Source organism: Eutrigla gurnardus (assembly GCF_963514095.1).
Source record: "Eutrigla gurnardus genome assembly, chromosome: 23".
NCBI classification, from domain to species: Eukaryota; Metazoa; Chordata; class Actinopteri; order Perciformes; family Triglidae; genus Eutrigla; species Eutrigla gurnardus.
The window spans coordinates 16962826-16984154 of NC_139934.1; the positions used below are offsets into that span (position 1 = coordinate 16962826).

The 21329-nt window shown below is 45.4% G+C and overlaps 1 protein-coding gene across 3 annotated transcripts in view; it reads left to right on the top strand.

Moving 5' to 3' along the window:
* Window positions 1-21329, top strand: part of kdm6ba (lysine (K)-specific demethylase 6B, a) — an 88585-nt gene that overhangs the window by 24117 nt on the left and 43139 nt on the right. For 2 of the 3 annotated variants that reach the window (XM_084003686.1, XM_084003682.1), the window contains exon 3: window positions 5174-5236. The gene's annotated coding sequence lies outside the window, so the exon portion shown is untranslated. Of the gene's footprint in view, window positions 1-5173; window positions 5237-15380; window positions 15794-21329 lie in introns of those variants that run through there. The other variant, XM_084003684.1, reaches the window with a different exon arrangement.

The following is a 21329-nucleotide window of genomic DNA, read 5'->3' on the forward strand; positions in this document are numbered from 1 at the left end:
AGCCTTGTCTCAATACAGAATTCCGATCTGATCACTTAAAAATACTTTGCGGACACTGAGAGTTAATCTTAGAAATCTGATTAAAGAAACAAATCTGATTTGCCCGCAGTCTGAACCTAGTCACACACACACACACACACACAGAGCAGTGTGGTGGGAGTGGTCAGTAAGATGAACTGCTAGACCACTGCCGAGGTCATGTGGGTCAGAGCTCTTAGGTGTCAAAGGTCAGGCCAGAGAGTCAGGCCTCTGCACGTGCCCAAAGCAGGTGTCCTAGCAACCTGGCCAGGCCGAGGGAGGGGAGGAAATAAATGAGTCAAACACCCACGTTCCCCCCTCTCCGCCTTATTTAGTGCATTTTGTGTTATTTAGGCACCAACAGATTTTGCATCCTCTGATTATTAGAACAAAAACCTCATCCGCTGTATAGTCACATAGCAACAGTAAGACCTGTTGTAAAGTGACACCTTGGATGTGAAGGGTGGTCCTCGACTCTGGTTCGTACCAAACCTCTCTGTGCTTCCATCGTGTCTCACTCGACATCGGGGTCATCGGTGTACCTTCGTGTGTGTGAGTGGAAGTCTTCATTTGTCTCCGCATTATTTCACCCTCAAGACGAAAACCTATGAATAAGGAAAGTGCCACAGCTCTCATTAAGACCACTATAACTCATAATAATGGCTGTCATGAACCCCGGTGAGCCGAGGCCTTATTAGGAAGCATAAATCACAAGGTGTTGAGATGCTCATGACTCCAGTTTATTAAACCATGTGTTTCCATCCTATATTAAAAAACATACATCCCAAAGAGACATCTACTTTTTTGGTTATACTTCTTCCAGTTTTGGCTTTTATCCAGTGTTTGTGTAACATGGATTACACCACTTTCATCCGACGGCGTCTTGTAATTACTCTTGACAGTCATACAGAGTGTTAAAGTTGTTTATATGTGGGTTAGGTTTATACAGCTCTGCTTTAAGTGAGCATTTCTGACACTTTTTTTGGAAGGAGGAGGGACTTATTCATAAAGGCATGTTTAATGTCTAATTTAAATAATAAGTTACCACATGTAGTACGCAGCAAGTGGATAACTTTGATGTGGGGTTGCAGGTATTCCTTCATTCTCTGTTAATGTCTCTCTCTCTCTCTCTCTCTCTCTCTCTCTCTCTCTCACACACACACACACACACACACATAATGACTTGCTTGCAGACATCAAAGCCAAGCTGACAGCCACATCAGTAGCCACTTTCCTATTTATGACTATCCCAGTAGTCATACAGATATGGTTAAAACTCACATTTTGACACTTATCGAGCGATATCGATAAACACAATCCATAAATAAAATGTAAAAAAAATAGTCTCTCTGGTCATTCCTGGAGGCCTGTTCTCCACCTTCTCCACCTTGATAGCAAGCTGGACAACTTTTTCATTTCACCCATGACAATATTCATCATCCTGATAATAGAAATTCACCACATAAACTGAGTTTTTTCATCGCGCTCCATGATAAGGCCCATAACATCCCATTCCTTGTGTCCACGACATTCATTCATCCATTAATGCAAACGTCACCCAGACCACCTCACAGGGCGTTTCCATAACGATGCTACAGGACTCAATCATTGAATGCGAGAGAGAGAGAGAGAGAGAGAGAGAGAGAGAGAGAGAGAGAGATTGCATGCACATGTTCCACCAAGAAACTTTAAGAAACTGAATTCTTAATTATAATTTCTTAAAACGTGTTAAATAAACAAAACCATATCCCAAATGAGCCCGTTTTAAGTCGTATAGGATGTTGTTTAGGTAGGCAGCTAGACCTGTTATATCTCTTATATCTATATCTCAACACTATTTGGTGTCTCCCATCTTTTTGTCATTGATTAATTAAGTGGTAGATTGGCAGAATAGTTACACTTCCTCTATACCACACAAACATACATACATACTGTACATACTGTACATTCATACTGTACACACTGTACATACATACTGTACATGCTATACATACATACTGTACATGCTATACATACATAGTGATAGAGGCAATAGACGTGGGGAATGTTGTACTCCACATTCTCACACTATACATATACACAATACAGTCATTCTAGATGAGAAACTGAGCAGGAAAAGGTGCAAAGAACGAAGCCAAGGAGGAAAAGAAATCCACGTCGGTGAGACATGTTGACTGAAGAGCATGGAGAAGAGACAAAGAGAGAAAAGACGATGGAGAGATGGGAGCATATGGATGGGGGGAGGAAAGCCAGAACTAATTAAAGAAAGAGAGTTTTAGTTGGGTGTTGATTCCGTGAGGAGTAATGGTCCCAGGTGTGTGAGATGAGGGGAAACGAAGAAAACGAGCCCCCCATACACCATATGTTCTCTATCTTTCTCTCTTTTTTCTCTCTCTTTCATTTCGGGCTTTGCACTCGCTCGCTGGTTCAAGCTGAGCTTTCCCTTCCTCAGCGCTCTGTCGGCTGTTGCCATGTACAGCAGGTTAAGTAAGGTGACGGTGGCCTGAGTGGGCGTGGCCAGTGGTTTGGAGACGGAGTGATTGTGTGCCAATGTTTTTCTTTGCGTTTCAGAAAGGCTCCGTGATGATTATTAGGCTTCTATTTGCTTTTCCCTCTGTAGATATGAATTTCTGTATTTGTTTTCCACCTTCAGTTTCTATCCCTTTGATTGTTCTGTGCTGACGGTGCTTATCGCTCCTGTGTGCATTGCGTAAGACTGAAGCTTTTTCAGCAGGTGTGGCTGCTGGAGGTCTTATTGAAGTTCTCCCGATCTGATTTGATTCTATGAATACCTTCAAGTGTTTCATTCCTTGACCACAGTACGGGAACACACCACCAGTTTAAAATTACATATCATCTAAAAATAGAGGCCAAACTCCCTCACCCGGCCCTTGACGCAGCCCCACTGTGGCCGGATCACAGCCCCCCATCACGGATCTCTCCACCACATCATGAAATGCAAGCTGCTCCCACTGTACATTCCACTCACAGGAATGAGCCGACTCCCCTGTAAATTAGAGAGTGGGGGGCTCGTTATTGTTTCCTGCCAAACAAAGGCAGTTAGCAAACGGGAGTGGAGCAACCGGTTGGGTAGGCTGGGGGCCTGGATGCAAGCTGCTGCTGCTGCTGCTGTGTCACCAAGCCTCAAGGCTCCATCCTGGGGCCCCTCTTTGGTGTCTTTTTCCCGTCACTGTTGTGAATGTGTACCTGTGTGTCTGCATGCGTGCCCATGTGTGGGCCCTCAGGCTGTTGTCAGACAGATCACGGGAGCTGTTGTGAGTTACCACGGCTGTCTGTCTTCCTATGCCTCTGTTCCCTTAAGAGATAGTAAGAAAGGAAGTGAAGGAAAGGAAAGGGGGGGGGGGGGGGGTTACAACACAATGATGGTGCAAGCGCATTCCTCGACATGCACCAAACGGGTCCACAGGGGGAACTGCAAGCCCGGCAGGATTCACACACTGGCAACTTCTTAAAACAGGACTGCCCTCTCCTCCCCCCTCCTCCTCCCCCTCCCCATCCTCCTCCCCCTCCTCCTTCGCTCCCTGTCCCTATGCGAAAGGATAATCTGTGGAGGAATTCCAGAAGGCAGGAATCCAGGGATTATCCAAAGAGGAAAACGGGATATGATGGAATACTTAGGGGTTCGCCTGAAATGATTGCTTGGGTTTTAGGCTTTGGGGTTTGAATTTGTGACATCAGGATCAATGTCGGTTAGCGAATAAGGTGATATAATAGAACTAAACAAGACATCAGCATCAACAGGACGTGTGTCTCCTCTCTGAGACTTAAGTATAAATAATATGGTATTCTGTTTCTCAAATCAGAAGTGATTGAATGCTAATTTATTGTCAGACATCGTGTATAACCTTAAGAACCAATCCCGTCTCGTCTGAGTCCATCCAAAATTATGCTGCAAGACATCATCCAGAGGTGCTCAGTGGATCTCACCAAGCTGGATTCACTGGATCTAGCAAGACCATGTGGGCTGGTTTACTGCAGCTGTAGAACCCAGAATAAACTATTTATCTGTGATTTAATATCAATAACCAGATGAAAAGGATGCTGAAATAACTCCATAATGATGGTGATCAGTAAAACATCTGAAGTCATGCTTTGTTAGGTCTGTCTGCAAGACCATATGATAACTACCTTTAAAATGCTTGTTTTCTGAATGGAGTCTGGTTTGATGGGTGCTAGGCTATGCTAACACTGTAGCTGCTCCAAATAAGGTCATCTAGACATAAATACGGCAGAGACCTTGTTGTTTAAACCACAGACAGGTTATGTATTATACACATTCATTTCTACGCATGGTTCATAGATGTGAACACAAAGACATATTCTGGAGTATTTTGTATCTGTCATCCGTCTGGACTTGATTTGCCTCCAGTATGTGTTGGTTATGTGACTACAGCAGCAGCATGGTGTTTAAGATGCTATATTTCTGTTATTGTAAACTAGCTGCAGCGTTGGGGCTTAGCTCCTCGTGTCCTACATTACTGCTCCATAAACAGGCTTAACGTTAATTGTAGTGATTTCTGATATTGCGCCTCCTTACATCATCCTGGTATCTTGTTTATGTGTTTTGTCTGGCTGTGTGTTGTTTGTGTGCATTTGTGCGTGTCACAATTTCCCTGTGTGTGTGTGTGTGTGTGTGTGGGAGGGGGGGGGGGGGGGGGGGGGGCAGTGGGTGTTTGTCTTGTCTGGTGCCTCTTATCACTATACACGCTGTGGTTGGTCAGTATTTTGGGTTCTTCTGTACATTTGGTATCTGTGTGTTTGTGTTTTCATATCTGCGAGGTGGATTACATCAGATCCTGTGTATTTGAAATGCACATACATCGTTGTTATAATGTTGTCTTGTGTTTGTGGTTGATTCATATTTACTTACTTACTGTGTGTGTACATGTATGTACCATACATTAAAGAAATGCCATCCCAGCAGCAACGTTCCAAAACCCCGCCAATGGTTTTGTAATGAGATTTCAACAATGTCACATGGGTGTGATGTTCACTGTGTTGAGTTTGTACAATGGAAATGTTGTAAAGTAGATGTTGCTGGCTGTTTGACTAAAGCATTAGACTACTGTCTGAGTTTATATTAGCCTCTGATGTGTGTATTCATTCTTATATCTGTGGTATGCTTGCTTTTCAGGTGCAGGCAACATCTGGCCCCTCCAGTTACAGTCAGTACACACCCAGAGGAGCTCAGTGGCAGGTAAGAGGACAAGCTTGTGTGTGTGTGTGTGTGTGTGTGTGTGTGTGTGTGTGTGTGTGTGTGTGTGTGTGTGTGTGTTTCCACCGTAATAGATTATCGATGCACTGCTGGGTTGGTTGGCTGCAGCAGACAGTGGAAATGGGCCTGGACTCCCCTGAGGAAACAAGATATCTCCAATACACACACAAACACACACACACACACACACACACACAAAGCGATAACACACACACGTGCAATAGATAGAAACACAGGCACAATGTGACTTCACAGAAATAAAAACTCTCATGTGCAGGCTTTTAAAGCACATTTTGCACACTCACACACACACTCACACACACGCATACACACACACACACACACACACACACTTACGTGCAATTAGACACAGCACACACCTGCTGGGCCTTCAGAGAGAGCGGAGCTCCGTTCTGCCTGAATCTGAAGATGAAAGGAGGAGGAGAGGAGTGGAGAGAGGGCCAGGAGGGAGAGGAGGAGGGATTAGAGGAGAGGAGGAAGAGGGAGATGGGCAGAGAGGTAGAGGACAAAGAGAGAGAGTGGATCAAGAGGAAGAGGAGGAGCAGGGAGGAAGACTGAAAGCCAACTCTGCACATCTTCTCCTTCCCCTCTCCTTTGTGAACAGATGGGCGGAGGTATCAGATCGTGATGAAACGGGTCCGACACACACATGCAGTACGTACACACCGGCAGTCACACACAACGCACACACTCTCACTTCACCAGGCAGAGGCAATATGTTGCATCCCTGGTTGCTCTCAATCTCCTCATTCTCCCACACTGTTTTATTTACAACACGCCTTGTGTGTCTGTGTGTGTGTGTGTGTGTGTGTGTGTGTGTGTGTGTGTGTGTGTGTGTGTGTGTGTGTGTGTGTGTGTGTGTGTGTGTGTGTATGAGTGTGTATGTGTGTTTTGTGTATAGTGATCATGAACTAGTCAGGTCAGCCGTGTTCAACAATCTTGTTCCCACAGTGAAGGTACTGTACACACACAGTACACAAAATCTGTATTGATATTCAGTGATGTTCCTGGACAGAGAGAGAGAGAGGGAGGGAAGGGGAGGGAGGGAGGGAGGTGGGAGGGAGAGAGGGCGGGAGGGCTTCCAAGATGATGAATGAGATGAACAGTGGGAAGAAAGTGATAAGGCGGGATGAATAAAAAAGGAGGATGAGACGGAGAGATAAAAGAAGGCATCAGACTCGTGAGCCCTGTGGGTCTCCACTCGCAGGAGGATGAAGGCAAACCGAGGAGGCATGATGGAGAATCCAAATGTCTGGGTGCCGGTTCACTGGCGATCAGCACATTACAACCTCCACACCCGCCTGTGGTTGGACCTGATGAAATGAGACCAGCGACGTTTCTATGTCGGAGACATGGTCGTTTGTTGGACCAAAGAAATATTTGAAAAAAAAAAGGGTCATCAAAAATTGTTGCGTGGTTTAGAAATTGTTAAGCTTCAAATGTTTATCAATATATGTATGTGTACAGTTGGATGCTGCCCTCAGCTGGACCCACTCACACCGGGGCCAGATGATCCGCACCGTGCCGAAGCACGATTTTACCCGTCCCCCGCACGGTTACTTCCTGTACGTCATCACGTCAAAATACGACACACATGGCTTCACGTAGTTTCCAAGCGCCTTTTCAGAGTCTTTGAAGGTCAAACGTGCTTGGGCACGGTACGCTCTACCAATCTAATTCATTGGTTCTTGTGCACTGTGATTACCTACAGAGTTTCTTGAGGGCAAATACAAATTGCAGAAAGCAACAAAGTAATATTGCATTTTGTAAAAATGTCTCCCAAAGTGTTGGTGGACACATGGAGTGTGAAACGTGCACAGTGAGCACAGCTTGTGTGCTCCTCGTCTATATGTCGTCTACTTCCTGCCGGTCATGGTGGTCAAACGTTCTGCCAGGCCGGACTCTGTGTTCCCGGTCCAACAAGCAGAGTTTGAAGTCCTGCTGGCCCGAGGAGCCTGTCTCTCAGATGGAGCTATATTTACATCCAGCTGTCAAGTGAATTTCATGCAGACTTTTACAATTATGCAAACGAGGTGTTTTTCCATCACTTCAGTTTGACGTGGTTAAAATAGACTTCTTGAACATCAAGACTGACTACAGCAGCCTTTCAGTGAGTTTTCCTGCATGAAAACCTCCAACCCGTCCTTTAACTTTACTACACGACTAGTCATGTCAAAACACTCCATACTAAAGCAATCATTTGGCATTTTGGGAATTGCACAGACACACTGTCTTGCTGAGAGTTACATAAGAAGACCAAGTTCAAATTAAGGCTACAGCCAGCGGAAACTTCAGGAAGGACATAAAGTGGCACAGAACCCCGTAAAACTTCTCCTTGTCTAACTTTTAGCAAGGAAGCAAGTATATTTGTTGTTAAAGTATAATTTTAAGGCTGGAATTGTCTCTGTGTTTTTCACAGAGATACAGTATTTACAGTATCTTCTTCTACATGCAGGATGTTATAGACACCTTCCAAATCAGAGCGACAGCAGAAACACAGCAGTACGATCAAAATATGTATCACGGTATGAAATATAACAGAAAAGACTACGCAGACATCTTCAACACATCACATGTTACGTGGTCCGACACACTAGATTCATCACTAAAATAATCAGTATAATCTTGACACTGTCTTATAATAATATAATAATACGATGACGTATTAGGGCCACTGTAGGGGGAAAAAACGGAGCCGAGAGAGGGGGGAAATATTCAGAGAAAAAAGTGGCAAATTTGTGAGTTTATAAAATGGCAAATTTGCCAAATCAGCAAGGCGATAAATCAATACAGCCAGAGAATTATGTAACGTGCCATCTTATTGACTGGCCTCCTCCTCATTCCTGGGTGGTTTGTCCTCCACTCCTCCACGGCAATGTTAACGTAGACAGGCACCCATCAAATTTGCCAATTTATAAATAGCTAATAAACAAGTTGCTTGGTTCCACTAACACCTGATGTTTGCCGTTACTATGACAACAAGTGAAAGCTACTGCTTGCAACCGTCGATCAATAAACACCCATAAGATGACAATTTGACCTTGTCGGTTGCTTGTTAGCATCGTAATAAAGTAGCAAATCTGCATCTTTATAAACTCGCAAATTTGCCACTTGTTTCTCTGAATATTTACCCCCTCTCTCGTTTTTTTTTTTTCCTACAGTGGCCCTAATACGCAGTTTTAGTCTTGAAATGAAATAACAAAATTAAAAGTGATTCAGGTATGTTTTAACGTTTAAGAGTTTGAACATATTGTGATAATCGTGCATTTCCATATCGTCCCATTCCCGTTTATCACCGATCAAATATGCTCCAGTCAGCGTCTTTCTTCCAAGAAGCACTTGCTGTTGTGAAGAATCAACAGCAGAAGGGGGGGGTGTGATGGGAGGGACGGTACCTAAAGCAGTGTTAATTGAACACAGCTGTACCTCGTTAAACATTAATTGGCAATTAATCAGCTTCCCCCTTCCCCAGTTGAATATATCTTGAATATATCTTTTAGAGAGAGAGAAAGAGAGAGGGGGGGGGGTAAAGTAAATTATTCACAGTAGCACAAGGAAAGCCTGTTCTCGCTCAGGCTCCCTCTACTTTTTCTCTCCGCCATCTTCTCACTCTTTCTCTCTTTCTCTCCCTCTGTGCTCCATTCAGCCCATTAATCTAGTTTTCTGCCTTTATCTCCGCTTCCTTCCCCTCGTCCGCCTGTAGTTCACCCACAGAGAGAGAGGGAGAGAGGGAGAGAGGGAGAGAGGGAGGGAAAGAGAGATGTCACCATGAGGAGGAAGTGCTAGAGTGGGGGGGGAGAGGATGGAGGAAGGAGAAGCCCTGATGTTCCTCCATGAAGGGAATCATCTAGAGCAGGAATATGAGTGTGTTTGTCAACACGTCCATAACTGATGTGTGTTATCGTTAAGACATTCATAGTAATGGGATGATATGAACGTTTCATTTCATGATATTATCCTGATGATCCTCAAAATACGGTTGAAACTCTTGAAGTGGCACTAAATCATATTAGAACTACTTTCCATGCTGTTAGATATAAGATATATTGTATTAAAGGAGGCTCTACCATGAAAGTGAACAGCTTTTTCAAGTCACCTGTGACGACTTTTATGATTATCCTGATAATGAAATTTCACCAGGATCAACTTCTGAGTGCTTTTTATCCTGATCCAGGGTCAGATCCCACGTTGTCCTATAGTTCAAGTGTGGATGTTCTCTCAGACGGACCTGAACGCTGCTGAAGTTTATATCCAGCATACGTAGCCACGGGCCCTTTCTGTTCTCGTGTTTGAAGACATACTGTGTGTGTGTGTGTGTGTGTGTGTGTGTGTGTGTGTACTGTGTGTGCAGTAAACCTAGTCTATCCTGCAGATCCAGTGTGACGAGCTGTTCCCAGTGCTGCTGGTTCTTATATAACAGTACTGATTACAGCAGAAAGGCTGACCTGCACCCACTGACACACATTCTTTGTCTGCCGCCTCCCCTCGATCTGTCATCCTCTCCCCCAAATCTCAGCTATTTCCATCTCGCTCAATGAAACGCTCCCTTAAACGCTTTGTTTCCTTCCGTCTCTTCTCATTATCCAGCACCGCTTCCGCTCTCCTCGCTCTCTTTATCTATGTCACTTTGGCTGCATCCCAAAAATCCCCAGCTATCGCTCCCCTCTTCCACCTCTCCCCCCCTGTTTTTCACTTTCCTCCCTATCAGTCGCCATCTATCTGCCCTCGCCATCTAAGTCTCTCTGCGTCTCCCTCCCTCGCCGTCTGGGCTCCTGCTCAAATATTACAAATGCTATTGCATGCTGGCTCCAGGCCAAATCAGCAAGGCGATAAATCAATACAGCCAGAGAATTATGTAACGTGCCATCATATTGACTGGCCTCCTCCTCCTCCATTCCTGGGTGGTTTCCTCCTCCACTCCTGCTCTCTGTCATTGACTCACCTAGTTTTACTTGCCCTCATTTAACCAGATGAATACGTCTTATTTACTCTCTTGGACTTTGAGTTAAGTTCAGACGGAGTGCAACCAGTTGGACGTGATAGGAGACTGATAGTCTGATCATGAGAACACCTCAGGGTAAAGCTAAGGTTTGATTCTTAGTCACTAGAAATACAACACACACTATTGGCTGGTGTGCTCTACTGGTGCCGTCGGTCTGTGAGGAGCGGTCATCTGAAAGCGTATGCTGGACGTTCAAGCCTCACCTGGAGAAAAGTAGTTGATACCCCGTGGCCAATCAGTGAAGAAACCTTTTTGCCTCTTTTTTTTTTTTTTTGTGGCCTTTTTGCAACGAAGGGGCGCCAACTCTACCAAGTGAGCTATCCGACGGCCCAAGAAGGCGTTTTCTAGGTAGGATGTTTGGCTTTGAGCAACATGTTAGCAGGTTCTCCTTCTTTGGCTTCCCACTGGGTTGAGAGTTCACCGCTCTCCTGAGAAGAGTAAGCTTGGTTTACGGTACCCTGCTTGCAGGTTGCACAGCTAAAAATGACATCATTACTAAGAGGCCCCTGATTGGTCGAGGCCCCTGGCTGAAGCCCAGGTAAGCCTGTGCATTAAGGCGTCTCTGTACATTCCTACACATTTGCCACAGAACGTTTCCCCCAATCATGAATCCACCTCTCCTACTCTGAATGTGAAACACTCATGTAGCTGGAAACGCTTGTCAGTTAAATGTGGACGAGAGACAATCCTAATGAACTATACAAGTAAACCACAAGCAGGTCAGATTCATTTTTCACGGAGAAGTCTTTATTTGACTTGAGAATGTGGATTGAATATAAACCGGCGGAGCTAGACACTGAAGCTGTGGGGGAGAATATGTTTTAACGTATTCAACTAATGACACAAAGCTTCAACAACAGGTTATAAGATGAATCTTTATACATTTTTTTTTCATTCAAAGTGTACAGAGTAGAGATGGAGCGATAAAGGATGTTTATAAAATAGTTGTGGTAAAATTCCATCCATCCATTTTCTTCCGCTTATCCGGGACCGGGTCGCGGGGGCAGCTGCCTGAGCAGGGACGCCCAGACTTCCCTCTCCCCGGACACTTCCCCCAGCTCCTCCGGGAGGCCAGCCGGGTGCCAGTCACTCCAGCGTGTCCTGGGTCTTCCTCGGGGTCTCCTCCCGGTGGGGCATGCCTGGAACACCTCCCGAGGGAGGCGTCCAGGGGGCATCCTGTACAGATGTACAGCCACCTCAACTGGCTCCTCTCGATGTGGAGGAGCAGCGCCTCTACTCCGAGCTCCTCCCGTGTGACGGAGCTCCTCACCCTATCTCTAAGGGAGCGCCCCGCCACCCTGCGGAGGAAGCTCATTTCGGCCGCTTGTATCCGGGATCTTATTCTTTCGGTCAGAGGTAAAATTCCATTATTGAGATATTCCTAAATGTCGTCATGAGAAAAAGCTGTCTAGCCTGCTATCATGGCAAAGAAGGGAAAAATGGCCTGATTTTAAAATGTATTTATTTATGCAGGGAGACCTTATTTAAGATCTTCTCTGTGATGTAATCAAAATATTAGTTTCTTAACAAAACCAGTATTTTATAATCCTATTCTGATGACTATCAGGATAATAGTGTTATGAAATGTTTCATATCAGAGTGAAAGGATATTCTAACTCAACCGTACAAGATGAAAATGTGAAAAAAAAATCAAGTGGTTATCAGCTGTGATGACTTCTTATTGCAGCTTTCCCCAAATGAAAGCTTTCCACTTGGAACAGGCCGTTCAGCTGGAGCTGCTCCTCAGACTCACCTCCTTGTTTTATGGAAACTCCTGTTCTGCTGTCAATGTCTCAATACTCTGTTACCTTTCCATTCTGCAGTCTGTGGCTCCTGTGCCCTGGCTTCTCTGTGGAGAGAGGGGGAGGGAGGGGGGAGGAGACAGGAGGAGAGGGGGAGGGCCCTCTATAGGAGTCAGTGAGTGCAGTAATAGTTCCTATATTTCCTCCAGCCTGTGCCCTGGTCAGAGAGTGCAGTGGCTCCATGCTATATTTTCCATACCGTCACCCCCCCCCCCCCCCCTCCTCTACCTCCCCGCCTCCTCTGCCTCCCCCCCCCCCCTCTCCCTCGCTCTGCTTCCCAACTGTACTTTCTCTCTCCGCTCGCTCAGGAATTCCATCTTCCTGCACGTGGCCGGCACTCAAGAGGGCATGTTGTGTGTGTGTGTGTGTGTGTGTGAACGTGAGCTATAGGAAACATCTCCTGTTGAAGAGAAGGAAACACCGAGCGTGCATTTTTGTGTGTGAGTGGAACGAGCCACTTGTTCCACTGGCCGGCTGCAGGCTGGAAGTCAAACACTGATCCTGTGCTCTGGAACTGTGGAACATTCTGCATCTGCATATTTAGGAAAGGGCGAGCCAAAGATGAATTTTTAGGACACATTATATTAAACCTTCTTGTTCATTTCTCAGACACCTCAAACTCACATTTAGTCATATGGATCAGGGAAAGCTTGTTTATTGAAAATTTCAACAAGAAATCACACATTGATGAACCCTTTGATGGAGGAAAGGACATCCACAATGCAATGCGACAAGAAGAAGTCATTCTCTTCTCTCCTCAGCCAAATATATAGAAGAGAAAACTAGGCCAAATAGTAAATTGAGTGTTGTAAACTAAACATCCAGTGAACAGGCTCAAGCAGACCTGCCATACATGTGTTTCTGTACAATAAGCAGTTGTTACTGGTCATGTGGGTGCTTTAGATAATCTGACTAAGGGGCCGTCCACACGGAAACGTTTTTTGTGTGTAAATGCAGAAGTCTTGCATGTCCGTCCATACGGATCCGGCGTTTTCGAACACGTAACAGAGGGGCGCCTCTGTTATGTGTTCGTATTCGCGTAGATGGCAAAAACATACGATGTCATCGCCTCGACCCTCTAGCCTGACCCCCGCAGAGGTAAAAAAAAAACGGAGCCGAGAGAGGGGGGCAATATGCAGAGAAAAAAAGTTGCAGATTTGCTACTTTAACGATGCTAACAAACAACTGCTAGCTAACTTCCCATGAATGTAGGCATTTCGTTTTCTAATGAATCCATCACAACGTGTGACAACGCCTTGTCAAGGTTGATGGTTGTTGTTTATACGGGCAAAACTGTCAGCTTATGGGTGTTTATTGATCGGTAGGTCAGGTGGATAGTAGCCGTAGCATTCACTTGTTGCCATAGCAACAGCAAACATCCGGTTAAGCAACGTGTTTACTTCCCCATGCTCCGTCTCTTCTTCTACATTTTTGGTGTATGTTTGTAGCAGAAACAGCGCCACATAATGGCCTTATGAACAACAGCAAGTTGTTTTCAGTGGATTTCTATGGACGCAGATTTTCTTGAAACAACGCCAAGTAAAAACAGAGAAAAAAGATAGTTTTGGTACATGTGGACGGGGCCTAAACTGTTTCACTCACCCTTTTACGCTGCCTCTTCATTGCAGGAGTATCGCTCTTCTTCCCACATCGATGTTAGTATAAAGGGTTAAGAGATGGAGACGGTGTTAGAGTGGTTCCACCTCTGAGTTGGCAACAAAGGTCGTCTCACAGCTGTAACGAGGAGAACGAGGGGAGACGACCTCAGTGTGAACAGGGAGAGCCGGGACACCGGAACAGACGGTTTTATCCGAAGTAGAATAGAAAGATAGAAGCCAGTCGTTGCTCGTTAATAAAGAACGCCTGTTTGCGACCCCAGCACATTTACACGACCCTTCAAGCGCAAGCAAAATCGCTATTTATCATATACATGTTGACGATACCATGGCAACTACTGGCTTTCTATCTTCTTCAGGTCAACGCTCTGAGCTTGTTAAATCCCTGGTGGCGCGTCACGCACATAACACGTCTTCAGAACGCCACCTTCTGCTCCGGCTCCCCAGTTCCCTCCATTCACAAAGTACCTTTTACAAAAACGACAACGCAGCGTAGAAGGGCTCTTGTAGACAGCAGCTCCACTTGTGCTTGAAGGGTCGTGTAAATGTGCACAGAGGTAATTGTATTTACAGCGCTTATTTACCACATCACACCACCTCCAAGCCTGTTGTGTTACACGTCGCCCTCTCTCAGGTTCCACGATGTGTGAAAGGAGACATTGAGGATCTACTTTGCGTGATTATGACAGGATCTGACTGCTCAGGTTTTTCTCGCCCAGTCCATCCCATCAGCAGTCTAATTGGTATAAATGACAGTCAGTTTTAGTTTGCAAGTAAGACACAAGTTGTAATGAACCTAATGATCCTTCAAAATTGAAAAAATAAAGTACAGATAACTGAGATTCCAAAGAGGAAGAGGCAGCAAACCAATCATCTAATCAATTTCCTCTATTAAAAAAGAGACATTAGAAGAAGTGAATCAGATAAACACGTGTTAAAAGTCAGTAAATGCAGGAAATGTTGTAGCAGGACTGGATTCTGAGCCTGGAAGTCATTGTTCTGCAAAAAGCCTTATCGCTGCATGGCTTCACACATCTGCTGGTACGAAGATGTTGGTTGCAATAAATTCACATCTGCACGGCAACACGCGCTGCCGAGTTTCAGAACCCGATCGAAGGTCATCTGCATCTGTATTGATTGGTTTGAGTTTTTTCCAATCATCAGCGTTTGTACTGTAGGTCCTCTCCATCGGGCTTACATCACACTAATGAAGAGGAGAAACCGAGGTGGAGCGCAAACACAGAGGCTCCTTCTGCTCTCCAATCCCATCTGTTTGACACACAGAGGTAGGGAGGGAGGGGAAGGATGGAGAGAAAGAGGGAGGGAGGCGAGAGGGAGGGGTGGTAGACGAATGAGAACGAGGCCAGATCAGGCTGAGGGGGGGTGTAAAGGGGGGAGGTGCTGTTTAGAGAAAGGCAGGGAGTGAAAAAAATCAGAGGGAGGCAGGTTGGGGGGTTGGGCTCCAAGCCTGTGCATGTGTGTGTGAGAGAGAAAGCAGCGAGCGAGTGTGTGTTGTGTACGTGTGTGTGTTTGTGCGCGTGTGTGTGCTTGCTCTGTTCCTTTCCTTTCTTTGTTTGACTACTGAGTGGGGGGAAAGCGAGACAGAATATAGAGATAGAGAGAGGGTGAGGAAGGGAAGCAGGCAGGAGGAGAAGAAGGAGAGGATCTAAAATGAGAGTGACTTTTATTTTTTAGAGAGGCAGAGAAGACAAAGGATTTCTATTTCCGTCAGTTTTTTTCTTTCTTTCTTCTCCCCTTGAAGACTGTAGGATAAGAACCAAAAAATGTATCACAACAACAACAGTGCTGCATGCGTTTGACAACAGTGTCATATTCAGGAGAAGTGTGTGTTTTCTGTGCTGGCTCAGTGTGTGTGTGTGTGAGAGTGTGTGTGCTGAGGAGGTGGGGGGAGGCAGCCTGTGCAATTTAAAGGGAAAATACAAGGCACACACAAAGCTGGGAGTGCAGGCAGGAAAGGGAAGGCAGCAGGAAAGGGAAGGTTGGTGGGAATCTGCTGAGCTGGCTGCCGCTTTAACAAACCTCTTTGGGATTTTACTCCAGTGAGCCGACCCCGCGTCTCCCTCTCGCCCCGGCCACGGTAAGACAAGCTTCCTATCCACAACCTCGCAGCTGCTTTCACCGCGACCGCTCTGCAGACAAAAGCAGCAGAAAGTTGCCGTGTGTGTGTGCAGATGGAGAGGAGCTAAGCTAAACGCCGGAGCTAAGGCTAAAAGGCGTGAGGAATGTAGCACAAAGGGAGCTTGTGTGCTCCAGCTGGGGCTGTGTGTGTGTGTGTGTGTGTGTCTTTGTGGACGGGCTTGAATGTTTATGTCACGGGGCTTCCCAAACTTTTGCATGTGAAGGATGCCCCAAAATAGACGAGCACCGGAGCACAGAGCCCCTTTTTGGGAGAAGATGCCGGCTGTGAAAGCTCTTATCAGAGGCTCATATAGTGTCGTTACATGAAAGCTCATATCCAGAAATCAAGGTCAAACCAAAGGAAAGGTCCCCGTGTGTGAGTTTACAAACCAGTGCTCATGTCAGAGCCGGCCGTTTAAATCCCCCGACGCCTCTGCAGCCAGCTGGCTCGCCGGCCGAAAACAAAACACAACTAGTTCAGTTCTACTTCTCTTTGTCTGCTTCTCTCCATCCCTTCTCACTCATTCACCTTCCATCTCTGCTCTTTCATCTTCACTCATTCACAGTTTGCACAAAAGGTCTCTCTCTCTCTCTCTCTCTCTCTCTCTCTCTCTCTCTCTCTCTCTCTCTCTCTCTCTCTCTCTCCCCTTTTCATTATCTCTCCATTGTGAAACAGACAGGTGACCGTATATTGGTCTTGTGACTTTGCTGCCTAAGCATTAATCAGTGAATGCCTATCTCTACTGCACACACACACACACACACACACACACACACACACACACACACACGGACAGATGCCGCCTCCCATTAGTTTCTTCGCATAGTTAAACACACAAATGCACACAGCTCAGTACTACAAAGTGTGTGTTGTGGTCAGGGGGCTTTCACCTTGTTCTTGTCAGTAGTCTGGTCTGCGGTCAGTCCATGTTTAGTAAGTGTGTGTGTGTGTGTGTGACTGATATTTAAAGAGCTAATAGGAGTCGACCTTATGTGTGCTCGTCTGTGTGCATGCTCCTCCCTGTGTAAGGGTGTGAGAAACACAACACTTGTGCCGGCGTCTGCCTGGAGCTAATATTACTGTGTGTGTGTGTGTGTGTGTGTGTGTGTGTGTGTGGGTCCCTGTCCTGATTAAATCCGTGCCCCCCCCCCCCCCCCCCCTCCCTGCCTGTTTAAACCAATACAAATATTCCTAGAATAAAAGCCTCACTAGAAAGACATCTCAGGCGTACTACTGTAAGCTGATCTCTACAGTACTCCTCCACACACACACGTGAGCACCCGGCCTGCACATGCGCACACACACACACACACACAAGGCAAAAATCACTCTTGCGACTCCATTCACCTCCCCCCACCCATCCTCCCCCCCGGGGAGTTTCCTCCTTTCTCTCTTTTCATAAGTTCATTACCAGCGGAAGTAGAGCACCCTCTCTCCTCTCTGACATTTCTCTTTCCTTTTTTTCTTGCCTTTCTTTTTTTTTATTCATCCCCCACTTCCTGCTCTACTGCGATTATCCAATATCCAATGGCGTGCCAGGCGCGGTTCAGCCAGGGTCGCCTGCTGTGGGCTGGAATACATCATCGTAGCCGCTCGCTCACTTCCAGACACAACCTTGCCCGATTAGGATATACTGTACACAGGACGCAGCCAGCGCTAATGCTGTGCTAATCTGTTTACACCGTGCTGCTGGTTCCTATACTGAACACAGAATTACATGAGAATATGATATGGCATGATATATTACTTATTATGGTATGGCAGAATTGATTTTGCTGGGATGGATGACTTTTTGATGGAGTTTTGTGTATTTGTGTATTTGATCAAATGGAGGGACTGAGACAGATGTTTGTCTTATCTGTGAGGCAATAAAGATACTGGTTTCCTCTTCCTCTTCAAGAAATCTCAAATGATATCAAGTCATATTGATGACCTGGATAATCATGACAGATATTTCTATGTACTAAGTGCATCTAATGAAAACAAATCCCTGAAAGTCTTTTGTTCGCATCTCAAAGGCTTTCTAATGTAACCTAATGCTTAACTTTCTAAACAAAATATTCCTTTCTTCTCAGTAGAAAACAAAACAGAAAAAAATGAAGAATATGAAGATGTATGAGTCCAACTAAAAGAGCTATGGTTCGACACAAAGTCATATGGAATAATAGCATATATAATGTGGTTTGTTTTTGCTCTGTAGGCTACAGTTTTGCATAGTCATTAGTTGGGGGAGGGGCGACCTGGCCCAGCTGTGAGTGAACGTGTGTGTTTTGCAGATGCAGATAAAATATGGGGATTTGGCCCGTGATAACAGTTGATTCTGGAGCTGTCTGTGTAGCAACAAGCCACTTCCTGCACTGAGAGCCATTAGGACGCCACCCAAACCTCCCTCCCCCGTCTGTCACCCACCATGCTCCTGTGTTCCTCTGCAGATGTGCACACAAACACACACACACAGAGGAGGGGGGGGGGGGGGGGGGGGGGGTGATTGAATTTGCTGTTCTCCTCTCTACCCCTCCTCATGCCCGAGGCAGACCCCCACGGCTGAAGGGGGGAGATTGTGCATTCATTGGAATGGAGGCTGAGATGGCAGGGGGGAGGAGGAAGGTGAGGGTGATTGAGTGTGCTGCCTGGAGAAGAAAAAGGGAAACAGAAAGAAGAGAGAGAGAAGAGGGGGAGGGGTGGGCTGCCTTGTGTTTAAAACCGGGGGGGAAAGGGGGATGAGAGAGAGAAGCAGACAGGCAGGAGAGGAGGTTCAGGGGTGGAGGAGAGGGGAGGCTGGCTGGCTGGCTGGCGCCGTGGTGGGGTTGTGTCTGTGGACAGAGGGGCTGGAGCTCAACTCCTAATGTGAGACACATACATGTAAAGAAATGTATGTTTCATAGTCTGTGTAAATGTATAAATACATACATACAAACATACTTAACTTTGGCGACAACCTTTCTTTATGTGCTCACTGATGTTTTACTTTTTTTCATCTCGGAAGTGTCTCTAATTTGTTGAAGGTAATCTTTATGTCCCTGCTAGTTTAGACCAGGAGGCAACCTCCAGTTGTGAAATGTGAAGCCAACGCTGAAGTGCCTTAAACTTGCATTCCCTCTTCTGGCCATCAGGGGCCGACTCCTCTGGATTAAAAAAAAGAAGTCTGATTTGTATAGAAGTCTGCGAGAAAATGGTCCTACTTCTCTCTTGATTTATTATCTTGGTAAACATTGTAAACATGAGTTTATGATCTCAAACAAAGAGCACAACATGATTGTCATTGTTCATTTAGTCAATGGTGCTCCCATTTAGAGTCAAGCAGACCCTAAAGCAGGGGATGCTTTAAGGGCGGGGCTGCCACGCTACCAATGCAGTTAGCTACTAAGATGACTTTAACACTTAGCTGTAAAGTTGATCTTGAATTATGAAGCTAACTGTGTTAGCAGCTTCACACCAGAATCTAGATGGATCCAGGTCCTGCTCAGGGTGCTGCTTGTGTTCATCAGATCCACCCGTCGCTCCTCCACAGTCCAAATATGGTCACTTGCTTCACTCGTTGCAATAATGGCAACGGCCAAACTCCAAACTGCCGAACTCAAAGCTTCAAAATCATAGTCCACAAACCAATGGGTGATGTCGCCATGACGACATCCACCTCCTATATACTGTGGTTTAGACAAATCCCACTACATACTTATTCCTTTCTTCCACCTTTTCTTCCTCTTGTTGCAAATAGGTGTTGATCAGGAAATGTTAAAGCAAAAATAAACTCTAAAAATAAACGTCTAAAATGCAGACATGTATGTTTATTCAGATTTGCAAATTACTACTTTAAACAGAGTGTGTTTGAAAGGAATATTGGGGATTGTTTATAGGTTGTGGGTGGGACCAACTGGCCTTATATTGTCTCTAAAGGATGTCCAAGGTAGTGGTGATGCGCTGTATTACATACTGCGTCTACATTGGCTCAGCTGTTGAGAGAGAAAAAGATCCAGGCCAGATATTTTGCCAATTCTTCAAAGATACAGGCTCTGTTGCTAAGCATGTGTATCTGCACACACAGACACACAGACACACAGACACACACAAAGACAGTACAGTAGTTGCATATCATCCTGTGGCTAAATGTTCTGGTCTGAGGCTTTATCTCTGACTACAGTAGTTTCATATCCACAACCAGAGTTTGTTACGGCACAGAGGGATAAGGCTTACGTGGTTAATTCTATTATGCAGGGTCAAAGGGCTCAAGCAGATTAGCGTTGGCCTTGGAGCTCATATCCACCATAGAAACAAGGCTGTGTAGGTAGCTGTATGTAATTAGGCTAAGACAAAGACATGATGAAACACAGAGGCGTTCTGCTGGAGGTTACATCCAACACAATACAACATTTTAAACTTAGTTTCAATGTCTATGTATCTATAAGCTATATTTCTTCATAAACCATATGAGCAAGTACTTATTTCTAAAAGAGCTGGTTCTCCTGTTACTCCCTTTACGTCTTCCTTCCACAACAGTACTGAAGAACAACAGGAGCAAATCCTGGGAGACGAAACAAATAATGACTAACGATGTAGCATTTAAAAGGGTATTTTGTTATTGAGTCTGGTGGAGTCCTCACTCACATAAAACACACCGGGGCTCACCTCTCCCAGAGAACAATAAGGGCAACACATCAGTTTTAACGGAATATTCTCTGGTCAAGCTCAGCATGTAGCATTCTCTCTAATGGCCATCAGGGGGCGACTCCTCCAGTTGCAAAAAAGAAGTCTTGATTGCACCAGTCCTCCACCAGTCCTCCTCTGCTGTGTGGAGAGCCTAAACGGGCCCGTCCGATATGATCCTCACTCATCCCTGACTCCCGTTTGGAGTATTTTTCTGCAGCAGCTCATCATGTATGCAGGAGAATACTGGAGCCGTCAAACTGCTTAGATACAATGAGCACTGTAGCTGATACTAATGATCTCTTTGAGGAAACATTAGAATCGTTCACAGTTTAATAGATATCACCGGGCATGTGCAGAGGATGTTAGAGGGGCAGGGCTCAAATAAGACATTTTCAAAATATATTCCAACACTATTACAAATGTTGATTATATTATATTGTAAATTATATTGTATATTGTATTTATTGGCTACACTCTTTGACTGCGTAAGCATTGAATGTTGCAACCCTGCGACCTTTCAAAGGCTCCTGGTGTCCAAACACAGTACTGCAGGAGGGAGGGAGGTTCCCCCATCACCCAGGAGCACCTGATATTTAGATCCAATCCATTCTTCTGTGGACAGGGCAGGCTGTGTGTGCAAACAGGAATGTATTTAGTTATTGTTTAAATCCTATACAGAAAAATGGTACTTTGTCTCTACAAGGGCAGAGAGTAGGGCCTCAAGGCCTGATTTGATCTACGTGTTCACATGCCTGCACATCACAGATCCCAGATCCATGTGATCTGGATCTGAGCTGGAGTCAGAGAAAGATGAAGAGATATCTGGAAGAGTGAGAGAGAAACATCC